A 17,495-nucleotide genomic window follows, 5' to 3' on the forward strand; every position below is an offset into this window, starting at 1 on the left:
CTCCTGGGCACACGAGACCACCGCCTACAGGGACTCCCAGGCCTGTCCTTGGCCCTCCCCAGGATGCAGAGATGTGGGGTGATATTCAGAAGCTGCTGCCGCCTAAGTGGGGGGCTTTCTGTGGTCAACAGCACTCTGGGGCAGCCTTTGAACTCTGCTTCTAGCTCCTACCGGTAGAAAAGAGTGCGTTAGGCACCCTCTGCCTCTCCCATCCCTCTGGCTTTGTCCATGATACATGCCCTGGACTTTGGGAGTTCCATGTTAGGTGTGGAGGGATGGGGGAAACAGGAGTGCAGCCAGGGGTTGGTTTCTTTGTCCCTGGAAGTGGCACCCTGGCTGCCAGCCCCACCCCATCCCAAGCTACCACACAGGTGCCCAGCAGACCTGGTCTCTGAGCTGTGGAGTGAGGGAGCAAGGCTTGAGCCCTCGTCTTGGCTGAGCTGCCCCAGGACACTGCCCCTTCATGCCCCTAAACTCTCCCCATGCCCATCCAGGGCAGCTCCTACCAGCTGTGTGGACTCTTGGTTTTTGAGGACAGTTGGCATTTCCATGACATATGAAATGGAAACTAGTGCCAGGCAGGCTTGGGGACTGGAGGGATGGCAGCTGAGGAGCAAATCTTCTAAGGCTTGATACTCATCCTGCCTCTTTTCCTAGGGCTCAGACAGACAGATAGACAGACAGGGATGCCTGGATCCCGGGTACTGCCTGGCTCCCCCTCCCTCCCCTGACCTCAGGGTAGCTACCCCAGACCTCAGCCAGCCATGGGGCATCTTGAAAGAACCACCCTGGACAGGCTAGGTGGAGCCGTGGCCGGCGGTGGGGGAACACAAGCCCCAAGCCCAAGGGCGGTGAAGGTTGGGGCCCACTCAGTGTTCACGAATGTGGCCCCTCCACCACCTGGGGCCATTCTCTCTGGGTGCCCTGAATCCCCAAACTTCCCATCTTGATGCCTCCTGCACACTCTCCATTTCCAACTCCTCTCCCCAGGCATTCCCATGAGTATCAGAATCAGGGAACTCCAAAGGGGATAGGCTTGACCTCTAGGAGCACACAGATGGCGCCTAGAGAGGGTTAGAACTCTACAAGGTCACACAGCGAGCCTGGGGTAAAGCCGGGCCCAGAAGCAGGTCCCCCACCTCCCTGCCCAGGGTACTTTCCAGGGCCCAAGCCGCTTCCTCTGAGGATCTCTCCCCCTCAACTGAAGGAAGGAGGGATGGATGTAGGGGGGCAGGGAGTAGAGATTCGGGAACAGATGGGCTTGGAGGCTCCGCCGCGGGGGCTTGAGGGAGGGGGAGGAGGCCGGGAGAAACTGGAACTGTTACAAAGTTGCGAGTTAAAACATTCTTCACACTCCCGCCTCCTTTACTGTTCTGATGCACCAAGACGTGACAAAAATGTGTCAGATTTTTAAAAAACCACACACACACAAATGCCAGTCCCCGTCTCTGCTGCCCGCTCAAGTTTGGGCCATCTGTTTCCCGGGGGTGGGAGGGGAGTGGGGCTTGGCAGTCGGCGCCATCACTCTGGATGCCCCCAACCCGGGGTCTGGACCAACGGCCTCGCCCAGAAATGGCCCTCAGGTGACAGCGGGATGTCTAGGAAGGTGAGCCAGGCTGTGACACTTCTCCCTCAGCAGCGCCGCCCTGCCATGCCCACCCTAGAGTCTGGCGCACGCCCGGCCCTTCACGCTGAGCTGGGCAGTGGCCCTTCACTTCACTTGCTGCATCTGGGGGCACTGGGGCTGGAAGAGCCCTCTCTGGGATTCCCAAAGCCCACCCTTGTAGTACAGATGGGAAACTGAGGCCCAGAGAGGAGAGGCTCGGCCAGGTCCACAGGGAAACTGTCTGCGTACAGGCTTCACCCATTCGCTCAACAAACACTGACCAGGCATGTTCTGGTGCTGGTGCTGAGCACCGTTCTCACCGCACATGGTTCTGGGCAAGGGGGACTCAGTGCTGAACCGGCAGATGCAGGCGTGTTCTCCAGCAGCTCAAGGCCAGGGGGAGGCAGCCGATCCGCGAGTAATAACAGGCTGACAAACTGGGACTTCCAACAAAAGAAAGGGGAAGAAAAGAAAGCAGGCAGGCCTGGCAGTAGGGACTGGAGAGAAATGAGGGTGACCAATCATCCCCATTTGTCTGGGAATGTCTGCTTTCACCACTAAGAGTTTTGCATCCTAGGAGATACCTCGGTTCTGGGCAAACCAGGATGACTGTCACCTGAAGGCTACTTTAGGTTGAGTACATTTGAGCTGAGTCCTGAACATGATGAAACCAGCAATGTGAAGATCTGGGGGGCAACAGAGGAGCTGGAAGACTGAGCAAGGGCGGAGTGGGGGAAAGGGAGGCAGGCAGATCACAAAGGGCTCATGGGCCCTGGAATCGAGTGGGGATTTTATCTGGTCACAGGATTCAATTCTATTGTGGTCATTGACTCAAATTAGGGAGCAGCTTGGTGCAAAGGTCACAGATTGTACAGAATTTAAAAAATTCATTAAGGTTGGAGCCCTGGGAGCAAGGGCAGTGGCTTGGGTGCCTGGAGAAGTTGACCGGGACTAGATCTGAAGCTTCCTCAGGGAGCTGGGACTTCAGCTATAGGGCAATGGGAGCCACTGAAGGGTATAAGCAGGGCTTGGCGAGGTTAGATATGCAAGGAAAAAACCCTAACGCTCTGGGCTGGTCATGGCTCTGTACAGGACCCTTTTCCTGCCACCTCCAGAACACCATCCACCACTGTCCCCACCCCCAAACCTTAGGGAGTCCTGTCATCTTCCAAGACCCAGCTCAAATGCCACCTCTTCTAAGAAGTCTTCCCTGACTTGCTGAGAGAGACAGGTGCAATCATGCCCTACCTAGGACTCCCCTATCCAAGGACCCTCAAGCAGAGGTCTCAAGGGAGCCCTCATCACGATGGACACCCTTTGTCACAGGGATCCTTAAGGCCATCTGACCAGAACCATGTTCCAGTTGTGGACATGGAGGCTCAGAGAGGGGATGTAGTTTGCCTGAGACCACACAGCAGTTGAAGTGTGAGGTCAGTTCAGAACCATGTCTCCTCTGTCAGAGGCCCTCCTCTGAGTTCAGAGGCCCTGGGCTCCTGCCTATAGGAGTAGTGGGTGGTGAGAAACAAAGAGTGGCCAGTCACCTTCCCACGGAGGAACAGAGGAGTGGTCATTACCATGGTGGACTGGGTGGGATGGGCCATGGGGCGTGCCACCTGGCCAGCTGGCAGATTTATAATGGAAGTCTCCCAGATCAATTACTGTATTACCAGGCAGCCTGACCTTGAAAGCTGGCAGGCGGGAGCGGCTGGGGTGGGGTGGGGTGGGGTGGGGCCAGCCTAGAGCAGCTGCCCAGCCTTCTCCAGCAGAGGGCACCCTGGGAACCAGGAGACCACCTGGTGGAGCGGAAAGGGGTGGGGCCTGAAATCCTACCATTATTGCACATTCTTCTGTTTAAAATAGTGAAAGTCCTTGTTAGAATGCAATAAACCCTTCCCTACATTATGCTCCAGGAAGAGATCGTCAGACCATTCTGAAAAGGAGTTGGCACAGTTATTTCTCCTCTCTGAGTCTCGATCTCCCTGCCCGCCGGCAAAATGGGGATCCTTGTCCCAGCTCCACTCACCCTATAGGGTTCATTTGAGGCTCACGGTTAATAGGCTTAGAGATGGGCCCTGGGGCATGTCTAGCCTGGAGTAGAGTCAAGGGTGTCCAGGGGGCCAGGCGGAGGTTCAGCCATGGTGAGACGTGGAGGGGTGCCGAGGCCTCAGAGGACATTACTTCTGATTCCTCCCATGGCCTGTGTGATGATACTCAGTGCCAAGGGACTTTCTCAGGGGTGCTCTGAGATCCTGAGGGGCGGGTGCCTGGCCTGGAGTCCCACCCTTGCAGGCACCTCTTGGGAGAACAGCGAGCCCCGGGGGGAGCAGAGTCTCCCTTGCCCTCCCAAGGCAACCTCAGCAGATGCCTGACATGGTTTGCAGCAACAGCTGGGCTCTATTCTCTGTAGCAAGTGGGAGCAGGGATGGAGCCCTGGAGGAGGGAGAAGTTTGCCTCTTGCTCCCTCAGTTTCCTTTTGTCAACATTTCCCCTTAAACTCCTACCAATTAGAAATTCATTTGGGCTAGTGGATGAATTAAGGGACTTCATACATGCACAGTGTTTAGAACAGTGCCTTCCTGGCCTGGGTGGACAGGCAGAAAGTGGAGGGTGAGTAGCCATCAAGGGCTGAGAGTCTGTCTGTAATTTTCCCAGTGTCTGGTTTGGGAGCAGAGGAAAGCACAGAGGCAGGGATGAGACCCCTGTCTGGAGCACAGGCCTCTTCCCAAGACAGGCGGGAGGAAGGGAGGGATGCGGGGGCACCTGAGCCTGGCTGTCTGCTCACCACAGTGCTGGGCACTGCAGGGAGAGTTTGGGGAGACAGGACAGGGTCAGGGGGGTGATTATGGGCAAACAGAGTGGAAAATGAAGGCCTTCAGCTGGCAAATGAGTTTAACAGAAATGAGATGGGCAGAGGCTGTGATGAGAATGGCAATGCTGGGCAAAGGTGAGCTGATTTTCAAACAGGCCTGGGTGGGCAGGCTGGGGTGGGTTGGCTTCATCCCTTGCCTTCAGGAGTCAGCCATGTTGCAGGGACAGTGCCTGAGCCCCCAGACCCACCCCATACCAAGAAGGCAGAGGGACAGAGAGACCTTTGGACTGACAAGATCCCACAAGAGTGGCAGGATGAAATTAAAGCAGGAGGGATTGTGGTCAGACTTGCAGAAGAAGTTCTTGGACAGCACAGGAACAAACAGGGAAGGCTGGGAAGTCCTGGGGACAGGCTGCCCCCAATGCCCACCCTCCCAGAGGAGCTAGTCCCAGCTTTGCCGCAGGCAGCAAGCAGAGCCTCCTCGCTGAGGGTATTCAGCTGTGGAAGACCTCCCAGAGGCAGGCCTCTCTTTGGGTCTCAGTTCGCATATCTATGAAATAGGAATGACAGTGCCTTGCCAGTTCATATGAAGCCCCCAGTGAGACTCAGCACCAGACACTGTCCGTTTCCTGGGTTGGGCCACCATCCCTGAGAGGCCAGAAGGCAAGCCCTTCTCTGGCCCAAGGGCTCAAACACTGCAGGGTAAACAGCCTGAAGCGTGCCTCACAGCACCCTAGACCCTGTCCCCTTTCCCCCACTGATTGCCCCACCCTCTGCTTCTTTTTCCCTCCTGCCCTTCCCTGTGGGGCCTAAGCAAACAGGGCCAGCATGGCCCACATCACACAGGCACAGGCCAGCCCTCTACCTTTGCGGGGCTTCAGTTTCCCTGTGTGGCCAAGGCTGTGCTGACCCACAGAGTCTTGGAGACCCTTCCAGGGCCCATGTTCTGGAGGGGAGGATGCTATCTCTGATTCTTCTCCAATCCTCATGGACCACTCCTGCCCAGGACACTGCCTGCACCCACCCTGCCCGACTCCCTTCCACAGGAGCTTCCATGACCTCTGGATGGGGCAGAGGAGATGGTAGGTAGGTTGAGGCAAGAGCCATCTCCAGTACAATAACTAATAACTGGCTGACAGATTGAATTAGACCTTTTCCAGCTCCATACCCCATTGATCCAGGAGGATCCACATATGTGAGTGTGTGTGACCCTCGCCTACACAGTTCTGGGGCCCCAGTGCACAGCCTCAGTCAGGTAGGGTTAGCAGAGAGAAGGTGTGGTACTGGTAGCTCCCACCCCCACCCCACCCCCCTCAGCTGCCCCAGCTCCTGCCCAAGGGGCCTCTGAGCACTGAGTTACAGCTTGGCCTGGCTGCAGGGAATGAGAGAAGGGTGGTCAGAGGGAGGAAGAATGGGGTTGGCTGGAGCCCTTGGGGATGAGGGGGCAGGAAACCCTTTTCTATGAGGTTCTCAAGGAGGGAACAGGCTGCCCAGCCCCAGCTGAGAATATGACCCACACTCACCTTCTCTCAAAGCCAGCACCCTCCACCCTGTCTTGAAGCCTTTCCGGCCCCTTTAACTCCATTTTAGCAGCCTTCGGCTCAAGGCCAGGGACTAGCGTCCTTGGCCCTGGGTTTCCCTGAATGCCCAGCCTGGGGGTCTCTACTCCATGAATGGCTGGTGGGTGAAAGGAGGCCTGCCTGCCTCTCTGTGACTTAAAAATCAATCCTTTTAGCCCCTTCTGAAGCCAGAGGGTTTCTCGTTCTATATTTTAAAATACTTTGAAGTCGATGGACTGACTCCTGAGCCATCATGTGCACATGTGCCCTCAGCTTGGTCACACGTAGGCACACACAGCACAAGTATGTATACCGACAGATGCACACGATGACAGCAATATTTCAACAGCTGACCACTGCATAGAACCCACACTCCCTGGGCTGGGAAAAAGACAGGCATTACAGGAGGTTCTGGGCATGGAGGCTGTGGGACAAGCAAGGCCCCTGCAGGAAGGAAGCCAGTGCTTCGCCACACTCGAAAGGCAGGACTCCGCCTCTGGGGGAAGGTGGGGATGCCGGGGGTCACCCCCCACCTGACAGGCTTTTTGAGGATCAGTCTCACCTCCATAGACATCCAGTCCAGGGCTAAGGCTGCCCCAGTGGCATCTGGAAGTCCTTTCTAATATCTAACTTAAATCAATCATCTCTTCCTTCATTCAGTAAATATTCTCCACGCATGGCCATGCCCTGGTAGAAGGAAGCAGAGATGTGCTGGGTCACCTAGAACTGTGTGCGGTGCGAGGGTGGAAGAAGAAAGTGGCTTTGGTGTCTACTAGTGGTGGGGGGTGGGGAGACTTCCAGGATCCCTGGGTGGCTTACACCATGGTCATTCCCCATGATTCAGTTTTCTTGGCTAAATGGGGCCTGGTTCAGGCAGGAAACCCTGCCACCTCCCCCTGCCACCCAGTCCAGTGAATGTCTGCCTGAGCTCACTGGTGGGGTAGAACTCCACCCTGGACTTTGGTCCTGTCTAGGGGACCCATTTAACCACCCAAGGCTTTAGCTAAATCCCCACCCAAGATGCATCCTGAAACGGCAGTGATATCTTCAGGTATTTATCTGCCCTTCTCTCAGAAACCCCTTCCTACCTTTGAGGCATTCTACCCAGACCCCCAGCCCCTGCCCCACTGCCTGAAATCTCACTAGTAGGGGTCCTTCTTCAGTGTTTGGGTGTTCTCTGCGTGGGGGTGCTCTGACACGCCCCAGTTCCAGAGATACAGGCCTCCCCTACCACTCTGCCCCTCATACCCCAAGTCCCAGGGGCCGAAGCTGGAGGGTACAGTGAGGGATGGGGAGAGCCTCTGTCACCCTCCATGCAATCAGCTGAGTGTGGCATAAATGACCCATGAGTCCTGGGGCCTGGCAGAGGAAATGCTCAGGCCTAAGAGTGAGGTCACCTGGTCAGGGAAGCCCAGAGAGGGGCTAAACAGGGCAAGCCTGGGCTCCCAAGGCAGAGCCCCTCTGGCAGGCCAGGGTAGGACCCGGGCAAGCCTTGCCTTTGGACCTCGGCTGAGCTTGCAACACCAAGCATTTGCTGGGGAAGGTGGGGAGCTGCCACAGAGCCTTCCCTGGGAGACTGACCCAGATTTCTCTCTCCCTCCCTCTCTTCTGCCACACAGGAGCAGTGTGTGTGTGCGCACGCGCACGCGTGCACGCGTTTGCGTTCTCAGCCCTGGCAGGCAGAGGGGTGGAAAGGGAGGAGGCTTGCTGAAAGCTCTGGGAAATGAGACAGAAATCCTACCCAAATCCCTGGCCACTGTCACTAATAGCTGAAATACGCTCTTGACAACAAGGTGAAAGTCTCTGGACACTGGGGCCTGGCCTTGCCACCAGGAGCTGGTGCCCCAGGCCTGTCTGTTAAGGGAGGGCCCCAGGCCTTGTGGATGGCTGGGGGATCATGGCCCAGCCCTGACCCCATCCTCTGGCACTTCTGATATCTCCTTTCTAGGCAATATCCCACAGGTCCCCCAGGCGCTTCCCTGGGAAGTAGTGAGCTCCTGGTCAGGAGAGCGGTACAAGTGGCTGGGGAGGGTAGGTCAGCATCCTGTGGCAGGCACTCATATGTGTGGGGAGGTGGCTTGCACAAAAGAGAGCGGGAGGGCTCCTCCCAGCCTGAGCTGTTTCCTTGATGCCTACTTCTATCCACAGTGCTGGCCACCAGGAGCCCCTACCCCATCCAAGTTGGCTGGCTTTGTCCCCAGGACACCAAATCTCAGGACTCAGCGGGAGGGCCTTGAGATGGGCCAGAGAGGGCTGGACCCAGGCCTGAGAGCAGCAAGTTCCAGAGCATCTGACTCCAGTGGGAGGGGAAGGGTGTGTCCCTCTGGGGCTGCTGGCCGTGGCGGGGGCTCTTGTACACACATACAGATAGAGAATTGTACTTGAAGGGACATGCTCCTTCAGACTTGTAAACACACAGCTGTACACGTGACACACATACAGAGATCTGCATGTGCAATCAGAGGCATGCTTGTACACAGGTGTGCCTGAGCTCATAAGAGGTGGGCACACACCTGGGTATACAGGTGGGTGCATGGGTATATCTGCCTGTGCACATGTGGGCAGGGACACTGGGTTCCCTTGTGGGCTATTCTGAGCCCCATGAGGTGTGTGAGAGACATTTTCCCCAGAGACTGTCCACGGGATGTCCAAGCCAAATCCTCGAAAAGCTTCCAGAGGTGACTCCAGAGGCAAGCTCTCTCCTCTGCCAGCACTCGAGGCCCCTTGCCCGACCCTCAGCCCTCTGGTGGGCTCTGTGCCATGTCCTCTCCAGCCAGGCCTTTCCTGCCTTGCTCCATGTTTGGCAGATATCATGCTTTGCCCTGTACCCTGAGAGCTAGAGCCCTGCTCCTTGTTGAGGACCCCAACATGCTGCTAGAGGGCAGCGGGAACCTCCTGCTCACCCACTGTTTGTGTGTGACCCTGGGTAGGGTTCTGCCACTGCCTGGGCCTCAGTCTCTCTTCTGCCTATTGGAGGGGCTGCTTTGAGGCTGGGAGCTCTGAGAACTAGGAGACCCAGCACAGATGAGTGCAACCACAGTCACGAGTGCCCTCCAGGCCAGCCCCAGTCCAGAGCGGCCCTTTCCTGCACCCAAGGAGCATCCTTTGTCCTCATGCATCCCCTCCACAGCTAGCTGGCTCGGTCGCCATGCTGGGAATCCACCTGCCTGCAGATGCTGACCTGCCTACACCTCACCCTCCACTAGGCAGGTGAGGTGAGACGCTGAGCTGGCCCACCTCCAGGCTGCCCTGCACGTGTCCTTGGCCCTTTCAGACCCAGGGCCTTTGCACAGGCGGTTCCCTCTGCCTGGGGTGCTCATTCCTCTCCGTCAGCCTAAAAACACCTCCTTTTCCTCAATGACTCCATTCAAGTGTTTGCTCTTCTGTGCAGCCTCTCTCCCCCATCCCAGCCACCCCCAAACGGTGCTCTGGCTCTGGCTCACTGAGCAAGTTTCCCCAGCACTGGTGAGCCCTGGCTATGCTTCCCCACCACCCCCACCACCAAGGCCACGGACTCCCCCAGGGCACAGCGAGGACCTGTTTATCTCAGTGTGCTCGGACGCTTCAGAGGGCCTGGCCTGGAGCACACAGCGTCCAGCAAGTGTTGGCTGAATGAATTAGTGAATGAATGAATGAATGAATGACATGAACATGTGGACATCTCTGCCAAGTCCTGTCTATGAACTGAGACACAAGTTCCCGAGGTCCCCTTTGAGTGGGTGTTTCTTGGTGGGCAGAGCTGCCTCTCAGGGAGTCTTGCAGTCTGAGGCTGCCTCTCATTCAGCAAACAACCCTGGTGAGGCCCTGTTGTCAAAAAGTGTGCAGCGCTCCTTGGGGGGCAGCAGGCACACACCAGAGAACATGGGAGGGAACCATGGGGCCTGCATCATATGGGGCTGAGTGTGCTGTCGTCACTACTGCCCTCATCTGCTGATTACTGTGAGCCAGCACTGGGTGAGGGGCTGGGGACTAGCCTCTGCCTGCCCTGGGGAGCGCACAGGGGAGGAGATGCTGGTGAAGGAAATGACTTAGGGGCTGAAGCTGGAGGCAGAGGAGGGTGATGGCTCAGTAGGAGAGCTTGGGAGCCACACAGCCTGATTCATGCTGCCCACCACTTAACAACCTTGTGATCTGGAGCAACTAACTTAATTTCCTAGCATCTCAGTTTTCCTTACCTGTAAAATGGAATGGTAAGTGTATTTACCCCACAGCATTGTTATGAAGATCAAATGCTTGTAAGATGCTTTTAACAGTGCCTGGCATATCATAAGCACTCAAAAAACACACCCTGCCACTATGAGTTGTTGGACAACTCAGAGTAGCCCCAACTAGGCATGCAGCAAATGAGCAGGCTGGCAGCACAGGAGACAAGCAGGTGGCAACGGCTGAGGAACTCAGCCCCCTGAATGATAGGTGGCTTGGCTTCTTGTGCTCAAGGAACCAAAAGATCTAAAGAAGTCTGGCCAGAGGGACACTGAGACGAGCAATGTGGTTGGAGGAGAGGATACTGACCCAATAATTCTCTGGAGAAGAAAGAGGAGGGGAAGCCTGAAGTGGACGGGCAAGGAGGGTCTGGGGTCTGGGAGTGCTAATCCTAGCCTTTCTGCTTCTAACAGTGCATGGATGGGGGAGCATGTGCAGTGCCCCTCAGGAAAGGGCTGTGTTTGCCTTGCTGTGGAGGTCAGCACCAGCAGAGCTGTGCAGATCGGAGTGTGGCCGGGCACAAGGGAGGGGAGCGCATTCTCCCACTGCAGGAGCAGAGCAGAGGGCTGAGGAGCTGCTCTCCCACCTCTGGCTATCTGGACGGCCCTCAGTGGAGCCCTTCTAGGCTGCGGGCACCTCGGGATGAGATTTGTGGACCTTCCCAGGGATGTGGAGCCTGCTCTTCAGGCCAAGCCATTATAGCAGAATAGGGAGGGGTGAGGGGCCACGGAGTGAAGGAGGCAGCTGCTGAATATATGAGATGAGGGGTGCTCCCAGGGGGCTGGACTCGAGGACAGCAAGTCCCTGGTGCAGGAGGGAAGTGGGTGGACTTTGTTCTCCTGCTCAGCCCCGCTGCGTCTCCTGCTCTCTACCTAAGGCCACCCCCTCCCATCCCACCATCAGCCTTGTCAGTGTGACATTAATGGGCTGACATTAACAAGCCAGAGCTCCTCCACTTGTCTGCCAGGTCGAGTCTCAGCCGTGGAAGAATTGCTAATTACAGCCACCATAAGGAAATATCAATGATGGACGTCAATATTATTGCCTCCTGCATCCCTGCCTGTTTATTTGGAGACGAAAAGCGCCCTAGGGTCGTCTCTCCAGGACGAAGCTGAGTGATGACAGCAGGGAGGAGAGCTGCACATGGAGAAAGGGGCGTCCTCCAGCTGGATTCATTCATGAAACCAGGACCCATTTCCTCTGGGCAGAGTCCTCTCCACTGTGGGCCCAGGGTTGGGGCTGAGGGCAAAGGAACCTGCACAGGGAGGAGGAACTAGTGATCCTGCTCCCAGCCCTGGTTCACCAAGTGACTGCATTGCATGCCTCTTTGTGCCTCAGTTAGCTCATCTGACAAATGGGTATGATAATTCCAGTCCTGCCTACCTTGTGCATTGTGAGGAAGTGAATGAGGTGCAAAGTCAGGGTTTTAGAAGAATGATCCATGGTGCAAATGCAGGGGCTTCGTGGGCTGAGGAGACATGTGGGGTAGCTGAGCAACTGGGAGGCACCAGCAAAGGGATGGACATGTCCCAGCTCAGTGAACTCTCTGAAGCAAATATCCTCCCGACCATCCCCTATCAAGCACTTTGGTAGAAATCAAACAAACACTAAACACAAACACTAAAGCCACAGAGAAGAGGGGAAAGCTTGACTCAAATGCGCAGCTGCTGTCTGGTGTCTCTGAGCCCCTGAGCCTGCGGGGACTTGCAAGGCTTCCAATACACACCCCAAAGCCTGCATGTAATGCCAGTCACAGGCTGAACTGTCACGCTGGGCAGCCCTTCATCCGCTGAGAGAATCTCCCAGGCATGCACACCCCTATTCAGAGAAACAGGGGCCCAGTTGAGAAGCCCCTTTAGAGACAACCTGGACTGTCAGAGAAATGCACTTTACATGCCAGGGTCACGACGCATGCGCAGGAATACATCCACGTGGCAAGTTCATGAGAGTGTGCACGGACTAGAAATAGGCAAGCACGCACACACAGAAGCACAGCCCCAGAGACACATGTGGAAACACATACATTGTATGGTATTCAACACACATATACACACACAGGGGAGCTGCCCTGGGGAGCTCACGGGCGAAGACACACACACACACACACACACACACACACAGCATCTTAGGCCCCAAACTGGGTTCTTGGGAACCTCTCCCTGTTGAGAAGGAAATAAAAAATCCCATGTGGTCTTCAGACACATGTGGCCTCTCAAGCCATGGACAAGCCAAGCAGCAGCAACTAGATGCTGGGAAGCAAAGCCCAGCGTGGCCTGAATATTTCACAGGAGATTTCGCTTCACAGAAAATCCCTTCTTCGCCGCTGTGCATGTCAGGGTATAATTACCCGTTAGGTAGCAGAGCAGAAACCTGGGAGGATGTGTGCACAGCTTCTGGCCTGGGCCACCACTGGGCCTCTGCCTCTGCCTCTGCTGCAGGCCTGGCAAGGGCCATCCTGTCTCTCACCCGCTCCCACCACGGGCCAGAGCGAGGACAACTGGATGCCACTTTAGGACATGGAGTGTCCTGGCTTAGGGTTGCCTCTGCTCCAGATCCTCAGACTCTGCCAGCCCCTAGCTGAGTCCCCCCTCCCTTTGCCCCCCACAGCCTCTCCCCCAGCTCTTTAGCAGGAGCACAGAGCCACAGCTCATCTCACTCCCTCATCTTCCCCCTTCACCTCTCCAGCCCATCGAGGTGTTTGTAGTCCTCTGAGTGAATGGCAGGGAAGACCGAGAGAGGTACACGCCAGAGGAAGGGAGAGAGGACATCCTGGCTGGGCCCTGGAGACCCTGGAACACTCTCCCTCACTCCTTTTGTCCTAGAAAATGTCCACACATGCTAAGCTTAGCTCAGATTGTATCTCCTCCAGGAAGCCCTCTGGACTGCTCCCAGGGTCAGGAGCCTTCTCTGGCTCCCATAGCCCACTATGTTCCTCTCCATCACTGTTCAGTAATCAAGGGCTGAAAACATAGATGCCTACGGAGGCCAGGGAGGGAATGAAAGTGAGTGAAGGGGCAAAGATAATGCCCAGGGAGTGGGCAGAGCTCACAAACTGGAGAGCACGCCCCTGTCTAATGCCTTTCAAACCACATTGCCTTATGGCCCAGCAACTTTGCACCTAGAAGTCGACCCAGGAAAATTGAAAACACTTGTACACAAATGTTCATAGCAGCATTGTTCATAATAGCCAAAAAGTCAAAACGACCCAAATGTCCATGAATGCATATATAAACAAAATGTGTTATAGCCATACAATGGAATATCATTCAGCCAAAAAAAAAAAAAAAGAATGAAGTACTGATACACACACACTAGGACACGGATGAGCTTTAAAAACTGTGTGCTAAGCAATGGAAGCCAGGCAGAAAAGCCCACATATTGTATGATTCCATTTCTATGAAATGTCTAGAATATGCAAATCCAAAGAGACAAAAGTAGATTCGTGGTTGCCAGGGCCAGGGAGGAGGGGAGAATGGCGGGTAACTGCTAAAGGGTACAGGGTTTATGTACCCTTTTGGGGTGATGAAAATACTCTGGAATTAGATAGTGGTAAGGGTTGCACAATTGGGAATATGCTAAAAATCACTGAACTGTATGCTTTAAAATAGTGACTTTTATGGCATGTGGATTATATTTCAATTTTTTAAAACCCAATTGTTTAAAATGGAACAACACATCCACAAGCCACATGTCTGTCTGCAGTCTCTAATTTTCAACCTCTATTTTACACATTTGTCTCTGTCACAAGAGTGGAAGCTCTGGGAGGGTGGAGCCCTACCAGAGGCACAGCCGTGGTCCCTAGACCTGGCATCTCAGGGCAGGCACTTGAGTCACAATGGTGACCACAGCAACATGTTAACCCAGGGCACACTTCATACTCTGTAAAACCTCTGGTCCAGAGCTATGGTCCCAGTCTCAGGTGAGGCCACTGAGGCCCAGGCTCAGGGTCATTTGCCCTAAGGTCACTTGACAAGCTGGAGGCAGAACTGGGCAGAGAAGCCAGGCCTCCAGACTTGGTGCAGCAGGACCCAGAGCGGCCAGGGGCCAGCTGCTGCTGGGCAGGGAAGATGGGCACAAGAATGCAGGCAGCTCTGTGGCTGTTTCCTGCCTCAAGGCCCCCAGATCCCTGGGGCCTCAGAATCAAGTCCACCTGCTGGATCTGGCCTCAATCTCCTTTGATGGACAAGCACCACCCCTAGAGCCTCCAGCCCAGGCCCTGTCTATCATCCCTCCAGCCTTTGCTCACACAGGGCCCCCTTCCTGGAAGACTCTCTCAGGCTTCCCAGGCACCAGACACAGTTCTTCCCCTCCCAGAAGCCTTACTTCATCACCACCTGCCCCTCCTGCAGGGCCTCTCCCCAGCTGAGCCCTTGTAGCATCTCTGGGAGAGTGTGCAGGTGAAAACAAGGGAACAGCCGGACATGTGCTTGACTGCAGGGCTACTCAGGACCTGGGCCAGCTTTGAGCTAGAAGCAAGTCTGATATTTCAGCGTCTGACTGCCAGCAGCTAGGTGCAAGGCCAGGGTTGGCTGGCAGGGGAAGGCAGGGAAGAGGGAAGAAAAGGGAGAAGGTAGAGGGAGAGAGAAGGAGAGGGATAGGGAGGAGATGGGGTGAGAAGGGAGGAAGGAGGAGAAGAAAAGACATGGGAAAAGAGATGGAGAGGAAGCAGGGGCTGCTGTTAGCCCCAGGGTCCCAGGAAGGCTAAGCCAAGGTTACCTTCAGACACTTGATGACACCTGAAGTCACAGATCAGTGCCCTGGGGCAGAGTGAAGCTAGGCGGGGAGGAAGCCCCTTTGGGAGAGAGGCTCCAGCTTTAGACCAGTGGTCCCTTCTCCTTCCTATTCCCCCTGCCTCCATGCAGCGGTGAGGTGGGGAGCAGCAGTGGGCAGGAAGGCGGTCCCCGCCTAGTACCTACCTGGGCCTCCTGCTGTGTCCCAGTTCAGCCTAAGGAGCTCAGCCACCCTCCTGGGTGAGACCTCCAGGGTCAGATCCTCCTGACTGTGATTACAGGCTCAGCCTTGACCCTGGCAGGGTGGACTGGCCCCCAGGGAACTGGAGGAGGCCCCAGATGGCTCACTCTCTCCTCCTACACCACAGGGCTGGGTGACAGATCTGGTATGTGGGTGTCAGAGACAGGTCCTGGCTCTGAGTGACTGCTGGCAGCTGGGCCTGAGGTGGCTCATGGGTGGCTGATTTCCTGACCTTCCTAAGACCAAACACATGATAAGCCTCTGCCTCCTCCTCCTCCTCCTCCTCCTGAGGCCAAGCACATGGGTATAGGAACACAGCAGGTGTCTAATAGAAGCCAGCTCCCTCTCTGAACCCCAGCCCCAAGTTTCCTCAGAGAAGCTGCCACTCCTCTCCCTACCCCCCACCCCTGCAGTGCTCGTTCCCCAGCTCTCCCCACCTCCCCTACACATGGACTCAGTGCCGCCTCCCTTTCAGGCACGGGTGAAGCTGTGAATTGCTGGGTACCCACCCCTCCCCTTTCACCCCTCCCCTCCTGGCCTTTCCCAACCCAGATACACATCACACCAGCCCCCACTCAGTGTCCTCAGCTGGCTGTCAGCTAATCCCTGCAGAGGAGTTAACTGATAATTAAGATGTTAGCTGTAAACTTAACATGTGATTCTCTGCCAGGAGTATTTTGGTCTTAACAGGTTGCTTTTGGAATAGGAAAACCTTCAAGAGCCAGCCAAATGGCAGGCAGGGATGCAGAGTGGGGTGTTGGGGGGCACTCTGCACCTGGAGACCTTCCAGCCTCCAGAACGCCCTCCTCACCTCTCGCTTCACTGAGGACAGAAGGCAGGCATGGGAACCCAGAGCTCCGCCTTTCAGTGTCAGCCCCACACCTGTGAGGCGATGACCCTGGACACGAGATGAAACCTCTTGGAACCTCAGTTTTCTCATCTGCAAATGGTGAGATAAAGCGCCAACCTTGAAGAATTGCAGTGCAGGCTGACAAGTCAGGCCCCATGTGCCCAGCACATAGGAGTCCTGAGAGCTCCTGTTGTCCCTGACTTCCCTTTGCCTCTTCCCACACTGAAAGTAACTGTGTCAACTTCCACTCCTCCCGCCTCCTCACACCAACTCCGATCAATCACCAGGTCTATTTTCTCAACTTCCTAAATCTCTCCCCAGGCAAAGATCAATGGAATCAAACAGCGAGGCCTGGACAGACATGAGACTTTTGGGACATTTCAGCAGATGACAGGAATGGAGCTTCAGAGCGGCAGGGAAAGGATGCTGACCCAATAAACAGTGCTGAAACAACTGCGAGTCATTTGGGAAAAAACCACTTAGATCCCTACCTCAAACCACACACAGAAACACATTTCAGATGAAGTAGAGATTTAAATATTTGTGACTATCATAAACAACCAGAAAACAGTATAGGCCAATATTTTTAAAATTCTGCAGTGGGTAAGGCCAGGAACTCTAAAGGAAAGGAGTGATAGACTTGAACACAGGACAATCTAAAACTTTAAAGGGGTTAAATAAATCTCATAAACTTAAATGAAAAAAAAAAAAAAACTTGTGAATAATGATTTGCACATATGCCAAATAAAGAGTTAATTTCCTTAACCTCTTCTAAATCCACTTGCTCTTGCAAATCAATAAGATGCATTTTGCCGCCCCCAATCGCTGAAACCACGGTCACCTGTGACCTCCCTGTTGCCGAGGCAGTGACCAGTTCTCAGTCTGCATCCTCGGCCCCATTTGACAGGTGCTTGAAATGTGTCTTGCCCTTGGCGTCCAGGACATACATGCCTGGTTCTTTTCCATCTCACTGGTTGCTCCTTCTCAGTCACCTTTTCGGTTCCCCCTCAGCTCCCCACCCTCTAACTGATGGAGGTCTTGGGGCTGGGACATTGGTCTTTTCTACCTACTCTCCTTCAATGCTCTCATCCAACATCATGGCTTTAAATACTATCTTTATGCTGATGGCCCCAAATTTTTATCTCCAGCCCAGACCTGTCCCCTGGACTCCAGCCACACACATCCACCTGTCAACCCCATGGGTTCTGCCAGGCTGTCTACAGACATCTCACAATTTATGAGTCCACTGCCAGGGCTGGCTCATAGGTGTGTGACCTGGGCTCTGCACTCAGAAGGGCCCCAGGCTTGGTTTAATGCTCTATTGTCACCTCCCACTTTGAAATTCTTAATTTTTTTTTAACATAAAGTCACCCATTTTCACTGTGCTCTGGGTCCCACACATTATGTAACCATTTTTTCCAAATGACTCACAGTTGTTCAGCACTCTTGTCCACCACTGAGCCACTCCTCTCCCCTACACCAACACACTCCTCCCTG

At 54.9% G+C, this 17,495-nt stretch overlaps 1 protein-coding gene and 1 long non-coding RNA gene across 19 annotated transcripts in view; one reads left to right on the forward strand and one right to left on the reverse strand.

Moving 5' to 3' along the window:
- LINGO1 (leucine rich repeat and Ig domain containing 1) overlaps positions 1 to 17,495 on the reverse strand; it is a 205,899-nt gene that overhangs the window by 42,597 nt on the left and 145,807 nt on the right. The window lies entirely within an intron of this gene.
- LOC144329652 (uncharacterized) lies at positions 3,522 to 11,549 on the forward strand. Its single transcript, XR_013395262.1, has 3 exons — positions 3,522 to 3,655; positions 10,412 to 10,535; positions 11,145 to 11,549. It is a non-coding gene; the product is annotated as an uncharacterized LOC144329652 (long non-coding RNA).

Source organism: Macaca mulatta, chromosome 7, assembly GCF_049350105.2.
Source record: "Macaca mulatta isolate MMU2019108-1 chromosome 7, T2T-MMU8v2.0, whole genome shotgun sequence".
NCBI lineage: Eukaryota > Metazoa > Chordata > Mammalia > Primates > Cercopithecidae > Macaca > Macaca mulatta.